At 38.6% G+C, this 19,583-nt stretch overlaps 1 pseudogene; it reads left to right on the top strand.

Annotated features, from left to right (window-relative positions):
- Positions 1–991: 991 nt before the first annotated feature.
- LOC124976266 (60S ribosomal protein L15-like) lies at positions 992–1,601 on the top strand (annotated as a pseudogene).
- Positions 1,602–19,583: the final 17,982 nt, after the last annotated feature.

The following is a 19,583-nucleotide window of genomic DNA, read 5'->3' as shown; positions in this document are numbered from 1 at the left end:
GTGACTGTATTTGCAGACGTATGTTTTAAAGAGACAATTAAAGGTTACTTTAGTCCTGTTGGGGTAGGACCTACCAATCTGACTGGAGTCCTTATGAGAAGAGGAAATTTGGACACACAGAGAGACAGCAGGAATGTGTGCACAGAGGAAAAATCACATGAGCACACAAGGAAAAGGCAAATGTCGGTAAGACAAGGAGAGGTCTGAGAAGCAAGCAAACCTGTGGACAACTTGCAGTCTCCAGAATATGAGAAAATAAATTTGTTATTTTAGTCACCCGGTTTAGAGTATTTTACCATGGTAGCCCTAGTAAACTCATAGTATTATCATTTTATGCAAAAAACAAAGGATATATAATATATACATACATTTGCTTATTTGTGCAAAGGACATACAGGAAAGATAAATCAGAAATTATTGAAAAGGTTACCTACTGGGGAAGGTAAAAAGAATAAGGGATGAAATATGAATTATTTCCAGAGTTCTTGCCAAAAGTTAATAACTTTAATTTAATCATGCAAAAACCTCAACAAACCCAAATTCAGAGAACTTCTACAAAATATGTCTCTGTCACTCTTCCCAAGAATCAGTCATAAAACATAAAAACTGGAGGTACTGTTGCAGTTTGAAGGGACTAAGTAGTCATGACAACTCATTGCAATGTGGGATCTTAAGATTGAGTCTTGCACTAGAAAAAGGACATTAGTGGAGAAAATTGTAAAATTCAATGTAAATTCCTTAGTAATATCATATCAATGTAAATTCCCTGGTTTTGAGCTTTGTGCTGTGGTTATGTAAGATGTTAACATCAAAGAAAGAGAGAGGAAAGGTGTACAGAGACTAGTATCTTGCAGTTTTTCTCTAAAATTGTTGTAAAATACAATCTTTTTTAAAAGTATAGTAGTGGTGTAGTAGGCAGAATTCAAAGTGGCCGGGTGGGGAAGAAAGGCTCCTTCCTTTCTGTCTGGCGGCAGCCATCAGGTGAGCCAAGATGGGCGCATACAAGTACATCCAGGAGCTCTGGAGGAAGAAGCAGTCGGATGTGATGCACTTTCTTCTGAGGGTCTGCTGCTGGCAGTACCGCCAGCTCTCTCCGCTCCACAGGGCTCCCCGCCCCGCCCGGCCGCATAAAGCGCGCAGACTGGGATACAAGGTCAAGCAAGTTCACGTCATATACAGGATTCCTGTGCTCTGCGGTGGCGGCAAACGCCCAGTTCCTAAGGGTGCGACGTATGGCAAGCCTGTCCATCATGGTGTTAACCAGCTAAAGTTTGCTTGAAGCCTTAAGTCTGTTGCTGGGGAGCGAGCTGAACGCCACTGTGGTGCTCTGAGAGCTCCGAGTATTACTGAGTTGGCGAAGATTCCATATACAAATTCTTTGAGGTTATCCTCCTTGATCCATTCCAGAAAGCTATCAGAAGAAAAACTGACACCCAATGGATCACCAAACCAGTCCACAAGCACAGGGAGATGCGCGGTCTAACATCTGCAGGCTGTTTAAGAGTCGTGGCCTTGGGAAGGGCCACAAGTTCCACCACGCTATTGGTGGTTCTCACCCTGCAGTTTGGAGAAGGCCCAATACTCTTCGACGCCACTGTTAACCGCTAACGTAAGAACGATGTTTGTAAAGTTCATACTTAATAAACGATTTAGGACAGATGTGTCTGCTAAAAGGTGTTATTTGTTAAAACTAGTCTGCAGATTATTTCATAAATGCTTTATCAAATTATGGAAGTTAAAGTGCAATAATGTTTGAAGATAATAAATGATGGTGTATCCTGTTTCTAATAAGATAAATTTCTGTCTTGCTTTATCTTATTAGGGAGTTATATGTCAGTGTTTAAAATATGCTATGTGGTATAATAGGTATCAAATAAATTTTTTAAAAGAGGAGAAAAAAAAAGTGACCCTGTGAGTTTAGCCCCAGAGGGGTTTTGCAGATGTAATTAAGATTATCAATCAACTGATTCTGAAATAGGAATTTTGTTTAGGGGAGTCTAACCCAATCAAATGGACTATTTAAAAGAAGAGAATTTTTTCCCTCTGGTGGCAAAAGTCAGAGAGATTCAAAGTGCCAGGGAGATTTGATGGGAAGGAGATTCTGCTGCTGACCTGGGATTCTATTACTACCATATTGTGAGAGGGTCACAGGAAGATTCATGCACACAGCCCCTAGGTGGTAAGGGAAGCCACCAGCTAGCAGCCAGCAAGGAAATAAGAAGAAATCCTTAGCAGTGCCACGGTGTTCACCTGTAATTCCAGTGGCTGGGGAGGTTGAGACAGGAGGATTGATAGTTCAAAGCTAGCCTCAGCAATGGCGAGGTGCTAAGCAACTCAGACTCTGTGTCTAAATAAAATACAAAATAGGGTTGGGAATGTGACTCAGTGGTCAAGTGCCCCTGAGTTCAATCCCTAGTACCAACCAACCAACCAACAAACGAAAAACCTGTATCAGTGAACTCGGCTGCAGCATAACAGACTTCTGACTGACAGAACTGAGTTAATAAGCACCTTAATACTTTGTAATTTGTTACACAATGTAACTCTAATATAAATATCACTGGATGAAAAAAACAGACACGCATATAAAAGGACATAGGATTAAAACAATATCCTATACTGACAGCAACCAGGAACCATAAGACAGCTGAAAGTTAGCCAGGGAGGTGACACACTCCTATAATTCCAGCAGCTCTGGAGGCTGAGGCAGGAGGATCACAAGTTCAAAACCAGCCTCAGCAATTTAGCAAGTCCCTAAGCAACTTAATGAGATCCTGTCTCAAAATAAAAAACAAAAAGATTTGGAATGTGGAAAGTACCCCTTAACACACACACACACACACACACACACACACAAACACACACACACACACACACACACACACTAGAGCTGAAAGTTAATGGCTCCACTCATTTGTCATTACATTTGACTAAGTGAAATTCGGGATAAAGGAGCATCAAATAGTTAAGTGGACTATTTCTTGATAAAAAGTTCTATTCATCCAAAAGGCATAGCAGTTCTGTGTATGCATATAATAACAAAGTTTCAAACAATTAAATAAAAACTGGCAGATGGAAAGAAAAAATAGACAAATACACAATTGTAGTAGGAGATCTCAGCACCTTTCTTTTAGCAGTTGGTAGAACAAATAGTCATAGAATCAGTAAGGAAGTCTTGAATGACACAATGTAAGCTAAATGGACCTGACTGCCATTTATTGGGCTCTCCACCCCAAACAGAAAAAAATACGCACTGTCCAAGTACATCTGGACTATTCATTAGTTTAGACCTCATACTCGACAATAAGAAGCTCAGTACATTTTATAGGTTGAATAATATAGAGTACGCTACATTGCCTATTGTAAGCACATAAGAAATTAGGAATCACTAATGAAAAGTTACATGTCAGAATCTCCAAAAATTTTGAAAATAGGCAAACATGTCTCTTACATGTCTTATATCCAGGGGTCCAAGAGAAATCAGTAAGGAAATGAGAAAATATTTTGAAATGAATAAAAATTAAAACCACATGGATTTTATAACCCTAAAGTAGAATATAGAAATTTTGAGAAAATCTGGGAATAAAAGATGGTACTTTGGAAATTTTAATAAAACTGATAACCTCTAGCTAGCCTGTTAAGGAAAAAAAAATAACAGAAAGTACTAATAGTAAAATTAGAGGTTATCATTTACAGACTTTATGGAAAGTATAATAACCAAAATAAAAAATCCCTGGCAGATTTGATAATGGAATAGAGATAGCAGATGAAAGAGTTATGAATTTGAAGATAGAATGATAGAGATTATTCAATCTGAATGACAGAGAAAAATTATTTTTCAAATGAGCAGAGCATAAGGACACAACTCTTATGCCATTGGAGTTTCAGAGGGAAAGGAGCAAGAGTACAGAACAGAAAACTTATTTAAAGAAATAATGTCTGAGAACTTCACAGAGTTGATGAGTCCAAGAAATTCAGAAAACACCAAACAAAATAAACCAATAGACATCCATGATACAACACTTCATAATCAGTCTGCTGAAAACCGAATACAAAGAAAAATTACTGAAAGTAGACAGAGTAAAAATGTCATATTACTTGTCGGAAATCAATTTGACCAAAAGGAAATGAAACAACACTTTTAGCATGTTAAAAAAATTAACCCAGAATTCTATATCTAATGAAAATGCCCATGATAATTGAGCATGAAATAAAGATAGTTCTCAGATGAAGATAAAGTAAAGGAGTGTATTTCCTGTGGACCTGCTCTAAAAGAAATCTAGAGAAAGTTCTTCAGGGAGAAGGAAAATGATACCAGAAGGTAACTAGAAACATCAGGAATCAAGGAGGAGCAACAAAAAGGGAAAGTATCTGGGTAAATATAATGGACCATTTTTCTTCTGAGTTCTTTAAAATGTTTGATGATTAAAAACTAAAGTTATAAGCTGGGCGTGGTGGTTTTACTTGGGAGGCTGAGCGGGGAGGATCACTTGCAATGTTAGGAGACCCTGTCTCAAAAAAAAGTTATAATATTGTCTGACGAGGTTTTCTATGTGTATAAATGTAAAATATAAGACAACTACATCATAAGAGGGGAAGGTAAAGGGAATAATATAGTGGTGGCATTTCTACATTCCCCTTGAATAGTAAAATAAGGACTTTAAGTAAACCCAAAGTTTGTGCATGTATGCTGTAATTCATTTAGCAGTTTAGAAAAGTAACTAAACAAAATGAGCAGTAAAAAAAAAAATGAGATAGAAAACTGAAAGAATTCAAATAATTCAAAGAGGACAGGAAAGGAGAACAAGAAACAAAAGAAGGACAAAATAGAAAATAAATAATAAAATGACAACTCTAAATCCTAAACATTATTAAACACATCTATTAAAATACAGAAGATGTTAGAATGGATTTTTTCAAAAAATATGAGCGATGTAGCAGGTAGGTGTAGTGGCACATGCTTGTAACCCCAACTACTCAGGAGGCTGAGGCAGGAGGATTGCAAGTTCAAAACCAGCCTCATCAACTTAGTGACACCCTGTCTCAAAATAAAATAACAATAATAAAGATATAGCTAGGCTAAATGTAAAAGTATGGAGAAAGATACAATGTGAAAACGCTTATCCAAAGAAAGCTCAGTGGCTATATTCATGTCAGAAAAAGTAGATTTCAGAGCAAAGAAAATTACTAATTGTAAATAGGAAATTGTATAATTATAAAAGCATCAACTCATCAAGAATATGTAATAATTTTAAACACCAGAAGAGTACATGAAACAAAAACTTATTGAATTGAAAGGAAAATTCATGGAAAATCCACAAGGATAGTTGGAATAAACCTCCTATCTCAATAATTTATACAACTAAGACACAGAAAGTCAGTGAGCATAGAGAACTCAACAAAATGGATCTGAGATCTATAAGACAGTTCATTCAACAACTGCAAAATATACATTTTTTTCCCAAGCACACATGGAATGTTCACCAAAGTAGACCACACACTGGGTTATATAATTAACCTTAACAAATTCAGAAGACTTTAAATTATTGAAAGTATTTTCTTCAATCATAACGGAATAGACTGGAATCAAAACAGAAAGATTGGGCTGCAGATATAGCTCAGTTGGTAGAGTGCTTGCCTTGCATGCACAAGGCCCTGGGTTTAATCCCCAGAAAAAGAAAGGAAAGAAGAGAAAACAGAAAGATTTCAGGATAATATCCAAACATTTTGGATATTAAACAACATACTTCTAAATGGTCAAAATGTCAAATAGTAAATCTCAAGTGAAATTATGATTTTTTTTTTCTGGGCAGGTACTGGGGATTGAACCAGGGGCACTCTATCACTGAACTAATCAGCATTTTATTTTTAATTTTGAGACAATATCTCACTAAGTTGCCCAGGCTAACCTCACTTATGATCCTCCTGCTTTAGTTCTGGAGTAGCTAGGATTGCAGGCATGTACCAGCATGCCTTGTGAAATTATGAACTATTTGGGATTGGGCAAAAATAACAATAAAACAACTCAAAAATTTTAGAATGCAATTAAGGCAGTGCTTAGATGGAAATTTATAGCATCAAATGCTTATATTAGAAAAGTCTCAATAATTTAATCTGGTACCTTAAGAAACTAGACAGGGCTGGGGAGACAGCTCAGCTGGTAGAGTGCTTGCCTCGCAAGCATGAGGCCCTGAGTTCGATCCCCAGTACTGAAAAAAAAAAAAAAAAGAAAGAAACTAGACAAATGTACTCTACTGTCTTATATATTTGAAAAGAATAAATAAAATTTTGAAAAAGAAACTAGACAAGTAGAAACAAACTAAACCTTAGTCAAAAAAAAAAAAAAAAAAGGAAGGAAATAATAATTGTTAGAGCAGGAATCAATGAAATTAAAATCAGGGTGGAGAAGAAAACACTTAGGAAATTAAAAGCTAGTTTTTAAAAAATATTTTTAAAATTAGATAAACCTCTAGAAAAACTGAAAATAAAAAGAGAGAAAAGATACAAATTGCCAATATTAGTGAAGTTATCACTATAGACCCCACAGACATTTAAGGGGTAATAAGGAAAGACTATGAACAATTCTATCCACATAAGTTCAGCAACTTAGAAGAAATGGAACAATTCTTTGAAAATCACAGACTACCAAAATTTACTAAAGATGAAATAAATAACCTCGATTGTCCTATAACTTTTAAAGGATTTGAATTCATATTTGACAAACCTACCAAAAAAGGAATCTCCAGTCCCCAGTGGCTTCACAGTTCACATACTATACTATTTCATTTCAAGACATCCTCAAAAAGACAAAACTCTGATACAAAACAATAGTGATAGGTTACAGAATGAGTGCTTGCGGGAGGTTAGGTAGGAATAGGGGTGAAATCGGAAGTATAACCACAAAGAGATAGCTCAAGACATTTTTTGAATTGATGGAACTGGTTTGTGTCCTGTTTTGATGGTGATTATACAAATCTACATGCATTGAAATGAACTGTACACAAAAACATCAATTGTACTCTATGTTCACTTAATTTTTTTTTTTTTTTTTTTTTTTTTTTTTTTTTTTTTTGTAGAACCAGGACTCCTTGAGAAGATGGTCATTCCAGAACTGGAGTGCAGGAGGTACAAAATGAGATCGGAACACCTTATGCTATAAAGTAAGGAATTACTCAGAATTATGATGGGTACACATCTCAAGAGCAAAGCAACAAGCTTGAAGGAGCTCCTACTCTGAGTATATCTGGGACGATTTTAGCACCAAAATAATTAAGGGCAGTAATAAATTAGAAATCATTAAAATTAGAAAGCCATGAATTCCCACTCATATAAATAAACCAGTGGAAGAGAGGGAAGGACAGTTGTGTACAGTAGAATGCCTGATGGTCACTGATAAATGAGGAAAGAATGCTGATATTGTAAAATCATTTTGCAGCCATCATAACAAAGATTAATTCAGGCAAGAATATCAATGACTGCTAAATAAGAGTGGTTTCGATGAGATGCAAAATATTTGCAAGGAACCTAGAGTGTATCTCCTAGATGGTTTATTGGTTGCCAGGAGAAAACTAGTAACTCCGAGGTGGAAAAATCAGACCCCTTGAACAGATGATCACAATCAACATCTCTAATAAGAGGCATATGGATATTGTGTGCCTCTAGATATAAAACCTTTAGGAGAACATAAAGAATTTACATAATATTCTAACCAATGTATAACATTAATCTAATTGAGGAAACATCAGACAAACCTTAAATGAAGAATGTTCAATTTTTTTTCATGGTAACATTATAAAGAAAAAGAAATCCTGTAGAAATGTTCTAGATTAAGAGATACCAAAGAGATGAACTAATGAGTGACTGCACACAGGATCCTGTGCTAGAATGGGAGAAAATCCATAATGGACATCATTGGACAATTATTGAAATTAGAGTATGGACAGTAGATTAAAATATTATGTTAATGTTAGATTTTCTGATGTTAGTCAGCAACTTGTAATAAGGTAATAGGATGTTCTTATTCTTAGGAAATATACAGTGTTTGTTTAGGCCATGATGCTTGCAGATACTCTCAAATTAATCAGAAAAACAAAAACAATCTTCATGTAACTAGAAAAAAACAGTTCTAAAATTAATTTGGAAGAATAAAATACCCAGCAAAGCCAAAACAATCTTGAGTTAGAAGAGTGATGCTGGAAGCATCCCAATACTTGATCTCAAATTATACTACAGTGCTATAGTAACACAAATAGCATGGTACTGACATCAAAATAGACAGGAAGATCAATGGAACAGAAGAGAAGATACAGAGAAAAACCCACATAGTTACACTCATTGAGACTTGACAAAGGTGCCAAAAATAAATGTTGGAGAAAAGATAGCCGTTTCAACAAATGGTGCTGGGGAAATTGGATATCCATATGTAGGAGAAGGAAACTAGAGCCCTATCTCTCGCAAAAGTCAAATCAAAGTGAATCAGAGACTTCAGAATTAGACCAGAAACTGCTAGAAGAAAACAGGGTGATGAACACTCCAACATATTGGTATAGGAACTGACTTCTTTAACAGGACCCCAAAAGCTCAAGAAATAAAACCAACAATCAATAAGTGGGACAGCATCAAAAAAATAGCTTCTGCACAGCAAAGAAAATGATGAAGAGTGTGAAGAGAGAGCCTACAAAATGGGAGAAAATCTTTGTCGGTTACTTCTCTGACAGGGGATTAATATACAGAAAATAAAAAGAACTCAAAAAACTTTACATCAAAAAAAATAAATAACACAATCAAGAAATGGGCAAAAGATTGAAACAGACCTTTCTCAAAAGGCCAACAAATATATGAAAAAATGTTCAACATCTCTAGCAATCATGGAAATGGAAATCAAAACTACACTGAGATTTCATCTCACTCCAGTCAGAATGGCAGTTATCAAGAATACAAATAATAGGGGCTGGGGAGATAGCTCAGTCGGTAGAGTGCTTGCCTTGTAAGCATAAGGCCCTGGGTTCGATCCCCAGCACCCAAAAAAAAAAAAAAAGAATACAAATAATAATAAATGCTGACGAGAATGTGAAGAAAAGTGTACATTCATACATTGTTGGTGGGACTGCAAATTAGTAAAACCACTCTGGAAATCAGTATGGGAATTCCTCAAAAAACAAGGAAGGGAACCACTACATGACTCAGATATCCCATTCCTTTGTATATATCCTAAAGATTTAAAATCAGCATGCTGTAGTGATACAGCCACATCATTAGCAGCACAACTCACAATGGCCTGTCAATACATGAATGGATTAAGAAAATGTGGTATATATACATAATGGAGTTTTACTCAGCCTTCAAGATGAAATTATGGCATTTGCTGGTAAATGAATGAAACTGGAGAACATCATGTTAAGTGAAATAAGCCAGACTCAGAAAATATGTGAAAGCAAGAGCAAAATAAGGGGGGAAAAAGATGGATATCATGAAGACAGAAGGAAGATCGATGACATAGAACAAGGAGATTGAGGGGGAAGAAGGTGGAACGGGAAAGGGGAGAAAATGAAAACCAAATTTGACAAAATTACACTATGTTCCTGTATAAATATACCACAGTGAATTACACTTTAATGTATATGTTTAAAGCATCAATTAAAAATAATTAAGTAAATGAGTGGCAGGTAGATCAGTAGAGTAGAGGAAAGGGAATAGGGGGAGGGAGGATGGAAAGGAAAACGGGGACAGAAACTGAAATGGAGTAAATTAAATTACATGCTTATATGAGTATGTGAAAATGAACCGCACCATTATGTACAATTGTAGTGCCTTAATAAAAGAAAACAAAAAACTATGTGTCCAAGTGTTTTTGCAGAGAAAGAGGACAAATGATAAAGCAAATGGGGTTAAATGTTAACAGAAGGTAAAGGAAATTCAGATGATTTCTGTACTATCTTTATTTTTTCAAGTTTTTCATGAATGTGAAATTAATTCTAAGTAAATGTATTTTTTAAAAAGTCTAGTCTTCAGGGCTGGGGATATAGCTCAGTTGGCAGAGTGCTTGCCTTGTAAGCTCAAGGCCCTAGGTTCAATCCCCAGCCCTGCAAAAGTAAATAAATAAATAGAAATAAAAAACAAAAATCTAGTCTTCAGAAGATACTGAAAAGAAAATGAATAAACAGACCTTATGTAGAATATATATTCATGGTATATATATATGACAAAGGATCGGTATATAAACAACTCCTACTGAATAATAAAAAGACAAGTCCAATTTTTTAAAGATTTTTTCGTGTAGGTGGACACAATACTTTGTTTTATTTATTTATTCTTACGTGGTGCTGAGGATTGAACCCAGTGCCTTACATGTGCTGGGCACACCTCTACCACTGAGTCACAACCCCAGTTCAACAAGTCCAATTTTTAAATGGCTTAAGCTGGGCAGAGTGAAAAAAATCTGAAGCTAAGGAAGGAGGATCCCTTGAACCCAGGAGATCGAGGCCAGCCTAGGCAACACAGAACCAATCTCAAGAACAAAAAACAAAAGAATGGGCTAAACCTTGGGACAGACTCGTCCTAAAGGAAGGTATACGAATGACCAAAAAACATAAGAAAAACTTAAATATCATATGCATCAAAGAAATACAAATTAAATCACAATGAGATATCATTTTACATCTACCAAAATACCTCCATAAAAACTCAGGCACACCAAAAAACTGCCATTAGCAAGTGTTGGTAAGGATAGGAAAATTCTCATATACAGCTGATGCCAATATAAAATGCTTTGACCACTTTGGAAAACTGGCAGGCAGAGCAATTCTCAAAACTCATCACACTATACACATATGGTCTCTGTATTGCCTTACCTGTAAATCACACCTCCATTTTAGAAAGAAAGAAAAGAAAAAAGATGGGATTACGTTTCAGCCCTGTTTAAAATTCTGAACTTCCTGTCCTTAAGACCCCAGCTCTTTACCACCGCTTCCAGGGGCCTCTGGGATCTGGCCTCACCTCTTTCCTAGCACATCCCTTGCCCTCCTCATTCACTGTGCTGGAGCCACACTGGTCTTTCCTGTGTTCCCCAAACATGCCAAGTCCCTTCCTGCCTCAAGACCCTGGTATTTGCTGTTTCCTCTGTTTACAGCCCTCTTTCCCAGCTTGTTGCACGCTTGGCTTGTCTCATTCTTAAGTCTTATCTCCACCATCATGTCCTCAAAGGGCATTCTCCTGAACACCCTGTCTCAAGTAAGCCCACTCCAATAACTCTTTGACATCATCCTATGCGTTACCTTTTTGTCATTCTTACTCTTATGTTATGATTTTGGTTGTTGTTTTGTTGTTCATTTTTTATTGAATCTTCCTCCATTTTCCATTTTTTCTTTAATACTGCATACATATGGTCTAGAAAAGAGCCTGCCAGATAAGAAGTACTTAATAAATACTTGCTGACTGAATGAATAAATTGTCCTCTGAGAGTAGAGGGTAGAAGGCAAGTCCTGAGTGAATATGGAAAACATAACTGAGGAACGTACTCTGTTAGTCCAATTTATACACAGAGGTATCCCAGAATTTCTTGGAAGATCTGGTGGTACATCCACTGGGGGAAAATTACTAAGGGGGAAAAACACCATAGATTTCAAGTGCTAGGATTTGAGACCTGGGTGCTTAGCTCGTCAGAGGTCCCGGTTCAATCCCAGCACCAAAAACATCAGTGAGTAAACTGTTAAAGATTTAAACTAATTTTATAATAGAAATGAAGTGCAAAGATAATTTTGTGAAAATCTGGCAGATAGAAATAGAACTTAGAAGATGTTGACAGTGGGCTCAGACTTGAAGGTGAACGTACTGGGTAATGTTACCTTGCTCCGGACACAATCACTGAGGGACCAAGAGTCACTGGAATTAATAATATTGCACAAGTCAGGCTGGGTGCAGTGGCACACGTCTGTCAATCACAGCTACTAGAGAGGCTGAGGCACGAGGGTCACCAATTTGAGGCCAGCCTCAGCAACTTAGCCAGACACTGTTCCAAAATTAGAAGTGAGGAGGGATGGGAATGTAGCCCAGTGGTAGAGCGCCCTGGGTTCAATGCCTAATACCTCAAAACTAACAAATAAAAATGAATATTGCAGAAGTCAGGAATCATGATAAGCAGGAATATCTCATATGGGTATCAATCACTTGATCCTCCTAGGTACTTGAAGAACAAGCAAAGTTCCCATAAAAGAGCCTCTGAATCCCACCCAGAAAACTTGCCTGCCCACTTTGATGGAAGTGTGAGAAGTGAATGGAACTTTCCAACATGGGAGGCATAAAATAAAAGAGCTGATATGTTGAAATGAGCAAAAGAAGCTGCAAGTAAAAGATACACACAGAGAGAAAGCCCCCAGACAAGCAAAACTTAGCTCGGGGTGTTAGAAGTTGGGTTGGTGGTTCTCCTTGGGAGGAGAAGGGACTTGGAGGGGGAATGAGGGGCTTCTGGGTGTCGGTCATGTCCTGTCTCTAGACCTACCTTCTGCTGTTCTGAGTGTGTTCACAGGGTGAAAATCCATCCAGCCAAACACTTCTCTGTACGTGTCTTTTCTTTTGCTAAAAACTTGACTTAAAAGACAAGCGTGTCCAGAGTACTTAGGAGTCAGGGAAAAGGGAGAAGATGGTTAAAAAGAAATTAAGCCATCAAGTAAAAAAGTCAGCTTGTCCCAAAGCACAGGCACTGTGCCAGTTCCCTCTTCCCAGGTAAGGCAGATCTTCAGGCTGTGCTCTTATCCACAGGAGTCCCTGCCAGGAGAGGGGGCCAGTCTTTGGTGTCCCAGTTGATGCCAAGGAAGAGGAGAGGCCTGGGCAGGTCGGTGAGTAGATGAAAGCCTCACAGGCAGTTAGAGGTGGGCACAGGGCTGTCTGCCACCACTCTGTCTGACTTTTGGAAGCAGAGAGCCTGCTCACACTCCTCACCCTCCCTTCTGTTCAGCAAGCTCAGATGTGGTTGAGAATGCTTCCGATTGACTGCCTTTGCTCCAAGCTCATTCTTCTCAAAAACACCCGAATGCAGAAAGGAAGTCTGTAAGCACAGGTTTGGGGATCAGTCCAGCAGGCAATTTATGGCTGGATCCCACCTGTGTGGAGGTCATGCAAGGGGCTATGGGACCCTCCCCACAAGCAAGCCCACATTCCTCTTCCTTTTCCTCCAGAGAGCTGCCCTGTGAGCAAAATGCAGACCTCTGGAGGCTTTGGGGACTGCTTTACCCCAAGGGTCCAGTTGGACAGGTTTTAAATTGGATACAGACCCTATCTGAACAATCCTTCCCGATTCCTGCCAAGATCTGAATAAGCCTTCCCAGCCCAACTCAAGTCAGTTTTCGCCCAAGTCCCAACCCATGTCTTTGTAGACGTTTCCCTCTGAATTATGTCCTTTCTTTCATCAGCAGTGTCACCGACCACAGCCCCACTCTCAGACATCTGATCTTTTCCATCCCACTTTCTCTTTTTCTGCTCTAAGACTTGCTCTCCCCTTGGTCACCAGTGCCCTGGCTCTGCTTCCTTCCCTCTTTTGCCCAAATCTGAACGCTGGCTCCCTTGCTCCCTCAAGCCCACTTGCAGCAGCTGCCGGGTTGCCCCGGGGCCTGAAGGTGCGCCCATATGCAGACTTGCGCTGGGAAGAGAGAAGCACTGGTGCTTTTCCTTACTGGGCAAGTCTGGCGTTCTTTTAACTTTCTCGGCCCCTTTTGAAGATTGCATTCCAAGCCAAAGCTACTCACAAAAAAATGAGGGTTTCTGCCCTGGACCTTAGAACAGACTTTTTCAAGTAATTGTCTCAATTTGGCTACACATTTCCTTATGTCTTTGAATTTACATGAGCTCCCGAAGCAATAAGATCTGGTATTTGTTTCCTGGACACGTACAATTCCATTTTTCAAAGCTTCATTTTTCAAAGTTTCAGAGGCTGAAACATAATACCCCAACCTGCAGTTTACCTCTTTTGAGGTAAAGGTCAGGACTCCTTCCTTCATCTGTCTGACAGGATGTTGAGGTAATCAAATCAAAAAGCTATAATGGGTCCCCATTTCTGGTAATTACCTTTGCATGGGGCTGTCCTGCTGAGGGTAGTGTCCAAAGCAAAGCCATCATTGTTAGTGCCTTATCCTTAATGGGATCCCTGTGCCTTAAGGCGAAGATACACAGACATACTCTGTACCTTCCATGTGAGTCACATCCTTTTCCTTCATGTTTACAGAGCAGCTTGGACCAAGGAGCCATCTCCTTCTCAGGGCTCAGCCTGATTGGGAGATCTCCAACAGAATGCCTGGCCTCCCTGGGTTTGCCTTCTGCTCATCGGAGTTGTCAGCTTAGGGCACCATGGCTGCTCCCTTCGTGCAGGATCCTGTCCTTTCTAGGTAGAAAGTAGGGCTCTGCATGCAGCCAGGGTGAAGGGTACATCCTGGCGTCTTTTCTTTCCTGGTGCCATCTGGGCTACTTGTCCACCAGATATGAGCAGTGGCCAGCTGCCCTTACTGCAATTTAGGTGCTTAAACATTGTGGAAAATTCTGTACCCAAATAAGAAAGTGTGATTCTGAAGCAGACTTGCAGAATGTGCCAGACCAAAATCATCTAAATATCTCAGCTCAACAAAGTTTTCTTATAGAAGAAATAAATGAAAATATAATAATATAGGAGATGGAGGGAGAATCAAAAGAGGAAGAAGAGGAGAGAAGAGAAAGAAAGTAATTGAGCCCTGGGCACATGACTATAGCATAGATCTTTGTATTATACTATAATACCTGAGAATGCTAAAGAAATTTCTTCTTCCCCCAGTAGGTGGCTCTACTCTATTTAGGGCCCTATTCTGGGAATTGCCAGTAGTTGCTTTCCAATCTAAAGAAAGGTTCTGAAATAAGAAGTAGTGTTCAGATTGATGGTCCTTAGAATGGAATCTGAGGATCTCCTGGTCTGTGGAGATTCTTCCAATCCTTCCGTGGGCTGGGTCAAAATGCAATGCACACAAATGCGTTGGTCGGTTTTGTTCGTTTCCTTTCCCCTTGAAACATTTTCCACTGCGGATTTGAGTCAAAATTTAAAAGCACCGAAACAAACATTCACGAAGGGAGTTATGAATAATCAGAGGGGATTCAACAAAACATCTCAACGATGTTTTGGTTTGGTTTGGTTTTCTTGCTTGTTTATTTGATCTGCTAAATAGGTGAGACTCTTGCTCTGTTCAAATAGTCGAAGGACTGAGAATTTTGAAACTCACCCATCCAGATGAAAAGGTGTATCTTTTCAAGAGGAGGAAAGTAAGATCCTTTCTGACCTTGGCTTCCCATTTCCCAGAATCATTTGTTCCGGGTTCTGTGTCTCAGCACTACTTTCTAGCTTGATGCCCACAGCTTGCAGTCAGAAGCAGCTTCTCTCTCTCTCTCTGCTGCCAGCGCTATCTTCCCTCAGGTTTCTCTTGCAGGGAGCAGGAGCTCAGGTGTGGGATGAAGGGTTTGTGAGGCTGCAACTTAGGAAGATCTGTTTTTTATCTTAGCCCCACATAGCACAACAAAGCTGCCCAGACCTTCAGGCTGCTCAGTTGCCACAAGATATTCAGCTATTTGATGGACTAATTTACACAGTTTTAGTTTCCTAGAATTGATGGGCTCCCTACACCCCAGCTATATAGTTCGAAAGCAGTGCATTTGCAGACCTCCAATTGGATATTGCTAAAGTGATTGTGATGCCATTTATCAATCTACTAATCCTGCAGTGTGTACAAAGTGCTCTCTAGTCACCCTGAATTACTCAGATGCTGTTAGCCTCTTGATCCTTTGATAAAAGCCTGTACGGTAAGGAAAGAAGCAGTGTTCTTCCCATTTTGCTGAAAGTAGGAAGATACCTCATTCACTCTAAGTATGATTGGAAAGAGAAGGAGAATAAGAGGAAAACCAATCCCAACATCTGGATGGAATTTTTTACACACTTCTTGGCACCTCCTGGTTCCTGAAAGTTGTAGTTACTGATTCCCTCTTCCAAGTCTGCAGAGGCTCAAGGACTCACACTGAGAATGATGCTGTGCTGCCAGTTGCTCCAAGTTCATTTAAATAGGCTGTTTTGTTTTGTTTGGAACTGGGGATTGAACCCAGGGTCCCTAAACCACTGAGTAACATCCCCAGTCCCTTTTATTTTTATATAGTATCTCACTAAGTTGCTGTGAGGCTGGCTTTGAACTTGCGATCCTCTTGCCTCAGCCTCCTGAGTCTCTGGGAATCCAGGCATACACTACCAAGCTCCATTTTAAATAAGCTGTTAAGATGCTGTTGCCTTGTCCAAATCTCTGCCATGGGAAGGTGGGGCCACACATGCCACGTAAATATGCTCACTTACTTCAGTGTGCACACCCGATGGGAGGTATTTGTCACATGTGGATAAACTGAAATTCTCTGCTATATCACATGCCATCTCAGCCCTAGAGTCTGCCTCACACAGGTAGAGCTCATGAATCCTTTGGGAGAAGATCTGTGTTTGGTTCCTGTTATGCTGGAGGTTTCTGGACACATAAGGATTTAGCAGAAAGAGAATCAGAGAGATTCAGAACACCTGTTTTCAGATCCAGGTGACATGTACCTGCTCTGTGATTTCAGCTGGCTTTTCTGCCTTCTCTGAGCCTCAGTTGCTTTGTGGATAAATAATCTCAATGCAGAAATGGCAATGTGAGTCAAGTTAGTGGTATCTGGTAGGGCTCAATGCACATTTAGCTGCATCTGAATCTAGGGGAGCACTTTGTGGCTAAGGAGGTCTCTACCTCAAAAGAGGAAGATTTCACATTTATAATGTGAGACTAGGGAAGCAGTTCAATAATTTTCAAATCCCTTGTCTTTCTGTAACTTTCTGGAGGACTGTTGCTCTTAAGATGGAATGGTGATTTCTCCTGAGTCAGCCATATTGGCCATTCAGCTCTAGGCTTCACTCTCCTGCTTAGGAACCCCAGGTTGCTCTGCTGTACAGGGGATGAAGATCCCTAGGGAGAAGGACTGGCTCCTGAATACCAGGAAATGGTTCAATAAACTGGAGAAACACTGCCCTGAATGAAAGCAGGGAGTCGCAGAAAGCTTCCACAGCCATTCATGCAATAAAATTGATTTTATGAAGCACAGCAAGAACAGAAAAGCATTGAAATTATAGAGTTCCTTGAATTACCATAAAGGAAACATACCATGTACCATTGCTTACACAAAGAAATAGAACATTAATGATGCCCTGAGAACACCTTTGTGCCCTCTTCCTCTTAGTACCCCTTCATAATGTCTGATGCAGGCATCTCAGGATGGGACTTGCCCCACCTAATGATGGACACTTCCACTTCTCAGATAATTCAAGATGGAAACACTGGCTTACAAGAACTGTTGACATTCAGGGATGTGGCCATTGATTTCACTGAAGAGGAGTGGAAATGCCTTCAGCCATCTCAAAAAAACTTACATAGAGATGTGATGTTAGAGAATTACAGAAACTTGGTCTTCCTGGGTATGCATAACTTCCCTTCACAATTTTTAAATAATTATGATTATTTAATTTTCTTCACTTAATGAACATCTTCTGGGAACTTCTCTGTAAGAATGTGTTTCAGATTTGTTCTTCCAAGAAAAACAGGGCATTTTAGGTATAAATAAAATGTTAATGACATTACTTTTAGTCTTTAATCTCTCCCTTCCTTGGTATGTTATATATCCTTCACTTTAGAAAAGTGATACTGAGAGTAATTCAGTGATATAAAATATTGTGACCACACTTATAAGAAGAGACAGTTGAGAAACCTAAAGTTTAAGAAAGAAGCCAAACTCAAAAATGTTGATGGAGAAGTTATCTAGCAGAAAAGATTTTTCAGGAGCTTATGTTTATTTCTCCTGTTACCATTGAATATGTACTTCCCTATGTTTATCATGTTTTAAAATTCTTTAAAAAATCTTCTGTGTGTCTACAGTGATGTCCAAGTTCATTTAAATTAACCACCCAACTCCCCTTTGTAGTGAGTGACAGCATGATCTAAAATATTTTGTGTTATTTGTGGGTCTCCAGGTGATAATGTGCACATTTTTTAAAAATTCTAGGTCAAACCACTTTAATAAATTAATATCCTAAAGCAGTTTAATATTATTTATATATTTATTCATTAAAATTCACTTACGTGTGCTCTTTATAAATAAATACTTGTAATGGATTTTCTGTGAAATGAAAGTCAAGTTTCACAATAAATGCTCTTTTGTGGTATGGAGTGATAGTTACAGATTGTAGTTATATGAAAGTGTTTGTAAATAATATATCTATGGTTGGTTAAATTTTCCTTTTTATTCTTTCATTTTATAGACTACATTTTATGTTGTAGGAGAGGTTTTTTCAATTCATGTAACACTTTTATTTTTGTCTATATTTTATGAGTATATGACAATTTCCATTATTTCAGATATTAGGAAATTTTGGAATAAAGGTATGCTTATTTTTGTTTTCATTGCCAATAAAATTTTATATGCTTTAAAAAAAAAAAAAAAAAAAAAAGATGGAATGGTGTGCTGGGTGTGGTGGCCCACGCCAGTAATCCAGTGACTTCAGAGGCTGAGGCAGAAGGATTGCGAGTTCAAAGTCAGCCTCATCAAGTTAGTGAGGCCCTAGGCAATTCGGTGAGACCCTGCATCTAAATAAAATACAAAATAGGGCTGGGGATGTGGCTCAGCAGTTGAGTGCTCCTGAGCTTAATCCCTGGTAACCCCTACCTCAAAAAAAAAAAAAAAAAAAAAAAAAGATGGAATGGTGGTAAGGGCAGTAAGATAGTCAGTGTTCTTACCTTAATTCTGGTCACAGCAGAGCTAGATAAGTTTGAGCAAGATTTTTAATCTTATGCTTATTTTTTCTTAGACCTAATAGCAATAATCATACTCTACTTTTCAAAAGCATAGTATTATTGTAAATCTTTTTTAAAAATGGGGTCTTCCAGATGTGGTGGGACAAGCATGTATTCCCAGTGACTTCAAAGTTTGAGGCAGGATGATCACTTAGGCCCAGGAATTAGAAGATAACCTGAAAACCTTGATCTGCTAATAAAAGGGTGGGGGAGGGGAATTCTATAAAATATGTAAAAGTATAATTTATTGTTAACCTGGTCAAAAACTTCAAACAATCCTGCTAACCTAATACACTCTGGGAGGCTATCTTAGTCTGTTTTGGTTGCAATAGCAATACCTGAAAATGGGTAATCTATAAAGAAAAGAGGTTTATTTTGACTTTTGAGTCTTAAATCCAAGAGCATTGCCCCAGCATCTGCTCAGCTTCTGGGGAAGGCCTCATGGCAGAATGCTAAAAGTGGAAGAGGATGCATGAGGAAAGAGCACGTGTGCAAGAGTTGAGGGGAGGTGGCAGCTTGCTCTTATAATGATACCTTAGGAGAACTACAGTAATCTCTTCATGATCCAAGTTTCCCTTTAAAGGCCCCATCAGCTCTCTACCCCTGGTCTCTCTGGGGACCAGGCCTTAACACAAGTTTTGGTGGAGATAAACCACAGACAAATCATAGCAACAGCTGTGAATTTTAGATAAACAAAAACTTATATAAAATTTAATTTAATCCTGT

The sequence above is a fragment of the Sciurus carolinensis genome, chromosome 2 (genome assembly GCF_902686445.1).
Source record: "Sciurus carolinensis chromosome 2, mSciCar1.2, whole genome shotgun sequence".
Classification (NCBI taxonomy): Eukaryota; Metazoa; Chordata; class Mammalia; order Rodentia; family Sciuridae; genus Sciurus; species Sciurus carolinensis.
Note: the sequence above shows the minus strand (reverse complement) of the source record. Positions and strands in the feature narration are given on the sequence as shown.